Source organism: Colobus angolensis, unplaced genomic scaffold, assembly GCF_000951035.1.
Source record: "Colobus angolensis palliatus isolate OR3802 unplaced genomic scaffold, Cang.pa_1.0 Scaffold67, whole genome shotgun sequence".
NCBI lineage: Eukaryota > Metazoa > Chordata > Mammalia > Primates > Cercopithecidae > Colobus > Colobus angolensis.
In genome coordinates this window covers 2599499-2607255 of record NW_012120376.1, presented here as the reverse complement: position 1 = coordinate 2607255, position 7757 = coordinate 2599499, and positions in this window count along the sequence as shown.

Below are 7757 nucleotides of genomic sequence, written 5' to 3'. Positions count from 1 at the left end.
TTCATAACACTGAAAGAGGTCCTATTAAAATATGACTCAGATTGCTACACTCCTCTACTCAAAACTTCTCAATAAATGTCTATCTCAAATCTCCATGTGGAGTAAAATACAAGTCCTCATAATTTAGCAACCCTGTATAATCCCCTCTACTCACTAATTCTTTGGTATGTCATATTACCGCTCTTCCTCTTGTTCCTTCTGGAACAGCCACACCGTCCTCATGATTGTTTTTACTCTATGCACTTAACCAACTCACGCATTCACGATTACTCTTTCTTCTACTAGAATGGCCTTTCCCCTGACCATATCCACATAGCACGTTCCTGTCTTTCTTCAGATCAGCTTTTCAGTATGGCTTTCACTTACCACCAAACTTACAATTTTAAACTTTTAGTGTATATAAACACCATCCCTCTTCAAAGCTTTGTTTTTCTCTGTTTACACATGTCATCATCTAATATGCTATGTGTTTTACTTATTTATCAGCTTCCTATTGTACTAGAATGCAAGTTCTATAGTTTTTTTGTTGATGTTTGTTTGTTTGAGATGGAGTTTCCCTCTTGTTGTACAAGCTGAAGTGCAATGGCATGATCTCAGCTCACAACAACCTCCTGGGTTAAAGTGATTCTCCTGCCTCAGCCTCCCAGGTAGCTGGGATTACAGGCATGCACCACCATGCCCGGCTAATTTTGTATGGCTCTATAAAGTCTAGAATTTTTATTGTTATTATTTTTCCAAAGCATTCCCGGAATCTAAAAGAGTACCTCATGAATAGTAGGGCTAAATAAAACACTTCACATAAATAATTGAATAAATTCAAATAAAATATGAGCTATATCTATTCCTAAGTTTCACAGCCCCGTCTCTTGTTTCTGCACTGCATTATGATCTCTTCTCGTAGTAGTCAGACTCATTCTTATGACTTCCCTCCTGATGTGTTTCTAGAATTTTGACTTCTTCCACTAAATTGTATAGAAAAATTCAGTTCTTTTAATTCTCAAACTCATATTCAGGCCCACAATGTCTTAGCAAAAATCCATGGATATTCTCAAGAGAAAATAAAAACCCTTTGTTCAATAATATCCGCTTTTCTGAAAAAGCAGTTGCTTAGATGTTGTATAACCATGGCTTAATTCAGTTTCTAAATCTATTATACATAGATATATCCCACCCAGCCCTGCCATCTGCTGGAGTATGTGCATGTCTTCTCAAAAGGATTCTTTGTTTTTTTTTATTAAACTAACATGTTCATGGAACCTTACGAAAAATCTTCCTGTAGTTTTGGGATGGAAGGTGTGATCAAGGTAGTACGTAAATGTATATATTTATTATGTGGAATATGTAAGAGAGGAAATATGCTAAAAAACAAAAGATCAGTTAAGACACATTCACTTTTATAGGTATGAGGTATAGAGTATCTAGCTTATCATTTAAGTAATAGAAGCAGAAAAAGGAGCAATAGCTGCCACCAAGAAATAAATGAATTCAAATGATGACTGATTTCAGAGAGGAAAATGTAGAGAAAGAAGAATCAGGATGAGATCAGAAAATAATTAACCCTCTTCTTTTGAGATCTTACCTTCTCTAGAGATATATTTGAAACTTTTAACCTTTTAAGTCATAAGCCATAAAGATAACATGTTAATGCTAGATGCCATATAAAGGCATCTTTTAAGGCATATCCACAGTACATTTTCATAAAACATCAATTTAAGCTCTGTCAGTTACATCTGCTCCTGAGAGATTTCACCAGTCATATTGTACTATATCACATGACTATTCATAAAATGATTGATAGTATACAGACAGAACACATCCAGATAAATAGGTTTCATTTGAAGATCTTTTAGTGATCCATAAGCATTTCACATAGGTCTCTAATAACAAGTGTTTATCATAATTGTATTTAACACAGGTTTTAATTCAGATAGTTAAATAAATCTTCGTTGGGTTTTTTGTGGAAAGGTAAGGCAGAGTACAGTGATGAGTTTAGAACTGGCTAATTTGAATAATTTCAGCAGGGCTCTAAACTAGGGATGGTTCTTCTTTGCCTGGTACCTGGCCCTGGTATGGTTAAAGCAGGGGAATACTGCTTTCTGGGGTAAGAGCCAAGTAGAGAAGGTATGGCTCCTTCTACTAGTTTGCATAATAAAGGCATGCTTCTGGCTGGGCCAATATCTACAAATAAACTAACCTCAGTAGAGGCAGTCTTTCCCCAGCTAGAAATGTTGTTTAAGATGTGTAAATGTACCATACCAAAAAAAAAAAGTGTATACAATACAGAACCTCAAACAAAATGTCACTATGTAATATAAAATGTAGCTGGCATATCATCTGCCAGGTATTCATAACATTTGCATTTTAAAATCTATCAATTACCTTTCATTTACACTTATTTTCACCATTCATTTGGCAATTAATTACATGCTAATGTATAGACTTGCGATATCATTTGATGACACTTCAAGAGTTTTAGTCTTTTTTGGGAACCTATAATAAGTTGAGAATGATCCTGTTAAAAGAGACTATGAAACTTGCACTATAAGATGTCAGGTCCTAGTGAGGAGTTATAAATAGCCTGCCAAAGGAGTAAATAAATGACAGGTTTTAATGATGGAACTTCATCATTAAATTACCTACAAAAGAACTAATATATAGGCATGTGGCAAACAGGAAGCTCTGATGACAGCATTTTCCATTAATGTACCATGTCCTTTTCCTTTAATTTTCTATTTTTCCTTTGCCCAGCAATAAACGAGCTAGAAACTGCAACTATTGAGAGATAAAAAGAGATGGAAATCACAACAGTGTTCTCTCCCTCAGTGCCTAACAACACTGAGTCAGGTCAGATGGTCAAAGGAAAAACACATTGAAGTGAATGACAGTGTACATTTTTTACCTGAATAATAATGAACCAAATTCCTTCCTTTGATTTACTCCTCTCTACTACTCTTCTTTTCTCATTTACTGTAGTATCTCAGTTGAGTTTTAAAGTGTTTCCGTATTACTATGCTTCCCTCCTTGTTAATCACAAATGACATCCTAGTTTTATTTTTCTATAACATACCCACTGAAAAACTAGCCTCTTATCCAACCATTTTTCAAAATTTTGATTTATGAAACTTTGGACACTGAGGAAAGAAGAGACTTGTGCCTTAGGGAGATTGGCTTTGATAACCTGACCATAAATATACAACAAGTACAAAAAGAGGTCCCCAGTATACCAGCTACAGTATACATGATCGCATCCAGGGCTGTGCCTGGTTCCCTATGGGTGATAAATTATAATCAGTACCAACACTTCATGCCTATGCTCCTCTGCTACATCAACCTTTCTATATTGCCAGAGTGGCCAATAATTACAGCAGAACATATCTTTCAAGTTTTGCTTGATGCTTAGGATAAGCAATTAGGAGGATCTTCCAGCAAAGACCCATACATATTGAATCATAAGAAAAAATCTGAATAAAAAAGTTAGAAACAAATAATTATGGAGACCATAAACCTATGATTAATATGTAAAATATATTTTTGAACAAGGTTATTAAAAATATTTAAGCAATATTTTAAAAACAGAGCACCTTGCATAAAAACTAAGATTTGGAGATTATCATAAGAGGTTTATGTTCCTATGTCAATCAAAAAGGGCTGAATTTGTCTTTACACTTTATAGGAGGCATTTTTTTCTTTTATATATACTACATATATTTATGTATCTTAGCCATTTTGTTCTATCCACATCTTTAATTGATTATTTTATATATGTATCAGAGAGAGAGAGAGAAAGATTTATTATAAGGAACTGACTTATGCAGTAATGGAGGCTGAGAAGTCACAAGATCTGCCATCAGCAAACTGGAGACCCAGGTGCTGCAGATTAAATCTTTGTATTGTGGAACTTGATTATACATATTGGGCCAGTCTTGTCATATCCAACTACATCAGAGTCAAGGGGTCAGGTAGAAAAAAACATTCAGGGCACGTAACACCAACTCCACAACTGAATTTTCTACCAGGCCACCTGCTAAAATGTTTTGCTGTAGCTCTAGGATCAATTTTCCCTTGTAGCTGTTGAAACAACCTGCCATGACTCTAAGACTAGTTTTACCCACTAACATCACCAGTTAGAGCTTGCCAGCTCCTAAAAACTTTCCTAGTGCCAATGAGCTTTATTTTAAAACTATATGTAACATTTCTCTTTCTAATACAACCTCCAACCTTCTCTTTGTTCTCTCAGACATATCAAAGACCACTCCAGTCTGTCTGTATGCTCTGAATTGACATTCTGCGATTCTTGAATAAAACATTTAATTTGGAGATTCAGCTCTACATTTTATTTTGACCTCAACAATGCTCCCCCTGCCCAAGTCAAATTTATATATTGAAATTCTACCCCATAATGTGATGGCATTAGAAGATGTGGCCTTTGGGAGGTAATTAGGATTAGATGAGGTCGTGAGTGTGGAGCCCTTATAAATGGGATTAATGTCCTTATAAAAGAGGGCACAGAGAGCTTCCTTGTCCCTTCCATCATGTGAGAACACAAAGAGAACATAGCCATCTATGAACCAAGATGGGGGATCTCACCAAACACCAAATTTGTTGGAGCCTTTTTTTTTCTATGTTCCAGCCTCCATAACTGTGAAAAACAAATGAAAAACAACTTATTATCTAACCAGTTTGTGGTAGTATTTTATAGAATCCTTAACAGACTAAGATGCCAGGAGGATTGATGGTGTAAGTGCTAGACTGAAAGCCAGCAGGTTATAGACTCAATTCTTATTTTTCAGATTGAGTCCAAAGGCAGAAAAATAAAAATACTTCAGTCAGAGGGAGAAGGTGTTCTTTCTTACTTAGCCCTTTTTTTTTTTCTATTCAGGTCTTTAATTGATTAAATGAAGCCCTCTCACATTATGAGGGGTAATCTGTCTTACTTAGTTCACTATTTTAAATGTTAATCTTATCCAGTAGCATCCTCACAGACACACACATAATAACGTTTGTTCAAATATCTGGGCACCCTGTGGCTCGGTCTAGTTGACACGAAACTTAATCATCCACAATGGTTGAACTGGTTTACAGACCCACCAATAGTGTAAAAGTGTTCCTATTTCTCTACATCCTCTCCAGCACCTATTGTTTCCTGACTTTTTAATAATTGCCATTCTAACTGGTGTGAGATGGTATCTCATTGTGATTTTGATTTTCATTTCTCTGACGGCCAACAATGATGGGCATTTTTTTTCATGTGTCGGCTGCATAAATGTCTTCCTTTGAGAAGTGTCTGCTCATATCCTTTGCCCACTTTTAATGATGTTGTTTGATTTTTTCTTGTAAATTTGTTTCAGTTCTTTGTAGATTATGGATATTAGTCCTCTGTCAGATGGGTAGATTGTAAACATTTTCTCCCATTCTGTAGGTAGTCTGACAACTCTGATGGTAGTTTATTTTGCTGTGCAGAAGTTCTTTAGTTTAATTAGACCCCATTTGTCAGTTTTGGCTTTTGTTGCCATTGCTTTTGGTGTTTTAGTCATGAAGTCCTTGCCAATGCCTATGTCCTGAATGGTATTTCCTAGGTTTTCTTCTAAGGTTTTTATGATTTTAGGTCTAACATTTAAGTCCCATGTGTATACATATGTAATAAACCTGCACGTTGTACACATGTACCCTAGAACTTAAAGTATAATAATAAAAAAACAACTTAACCATCACAAGTCTACCACTTGTCAAATTGGCACCCATATCCATCCCCTTAAACTGTACTTAATCGCCAAATAAAGACAATAATAATTTTATATAAGGTAACAAGAGGGAAGAAACAAATATATTTTATCTATCTAAATATGTATATGTATGTATATGTATATGCACCTTTATTCATAACAAAATGAAAAAATCCTCATGACAATTGCAGTTCTAACTTATATAACTGGTTATATGGTTGCAGTTGGTATTTATAACTACCTTCTTCCACTATTCATTTTTTATTCTTTTTACCTTCAGCAATCCCCTCACTTGGTCATGGTTCTTTACCTGGTGTTGTGACCCAAATCTTTATCCCTAAAGGGTTTGGGTCATTAGTAGTTGTGTTAGTTCATTTTGTGCTGCTGTAACAGAATAGCACAGTCTGAGTAATTTATAAAGAACAGAAACTTATTTCTCAAAATTCTGAAAGCAGGAAGGTATAAGATCAAGGTGTCAGCAACATCTTGTAAGGGCTCTCTTACTGTACCTGCATGGTAGAAGGCAGAAGGACAAGATATAGCAAAGCTATTTTTATAAGGACATTAATCCACTAATAAGGGCAGAGCCCTCATGATCTAAACACCTTCAAAAGGTCGTACGTTCCAACGCTGGCATTGAGAATTAAGTTTCCAATCCGTGAATTTCGGGGGACACATTTCGACGAAAGTAGCAGTCTTACCCAGGTTGGATTATTGTCGTTTTTATTGACGTCAGTCACAGGGCATGGTAATACTAAAACTACCCTAAGGGATCTCTTGTATTCCAGACATATTGTTCTTTATCTCCATCATGTAATAGTAGCTTGATTTCCTCTTGGTAGTCAGGATTAATGTGCCCCAGTCAGCACAGTAACTCCCTCTTTACCTGTTAATTCAGAGGCAAGAGATGCCCAAAGTTGTCATAGTCTTAACTTCCAGTTTCTTGGAGTCACTTTTGTGTCTCCTGGTGGAAGCATTCCTTCCTTTGGAACCAAAACCTGAAGGGAAACATGAGATAAGGTTGGGGAAGAGGAAGCAAAAATTTCTCTAGTGGGTCACTAGCAGTGACAGTGTGTAATAACACTCCCATTTCTACCCTCCAATACCTGGCTATAGGAGAAACAGCACCTGGTAGGATTGAGTATGAGTGTCCCTCCAAAATTTATGTTGAAATCCTAACCCCCAATATATTGGTGTTAGGAGGTGGGAGCCTATGGGAGGTAATTAGGTACTGAGGATAGATTCCCCATAAATGAGATTAGTGCTGTTACCAAAGAGTCCCCGGAGAGCTCACTAATCTCTTCCCCTACTTTGTCTAGTGACATTAGGAACACTCAACCTCATTATCAACCAATATAAGCATATTTGCAATATTTTGTAAAACTCTGCTGCTAGCTCATGACATAAACTATCAGGGCTTTCTTTACTACTGGAAAGAGAGTCATTGGCATATTTAAATGTAATCAGATATGTACCCAATTCTCAAAAGCCTAGAATCAATTGGGAAAATTTCTCCTTAAAATTCTGTTTCTCTAGAACTGATCATGATGCCAAAGTCCGTGTTTGTCAGGGTTCTCTATATATCTATAGATTAGATATATCCCATGAGATATAGGATTGGATATATCCTACTGGATATATCTACATGAATATAGATATTTCTTACAGTTCTGGAAGCATTAATGTGTTCATGAGGGCAGAGCCCTCATGACCTAAACACCTGCCAAAAAGCCCAACCTTTATAACATATATTTTATATCTATAAATAAATATAGCCATACAGTTGACCCTTAAACAACATGTGATTGAGCTGTGCAGAACCACTTATACATGAACATTTTTCTGCCTTTGCCACTCTTGAGACAAGATCAATCCTTCTTCTTGTTACTCCTCCTCAGCCTGCTTAACCTGGAGATGATGAATATGAAGAACTTTATGATGATCCACATTTACTTCATGAATAGTAAATATATTTTCACTTCTTTATGATTTTTAATAACATTTTTTCTCTAGCTTACTTTGTTATAAGAATAC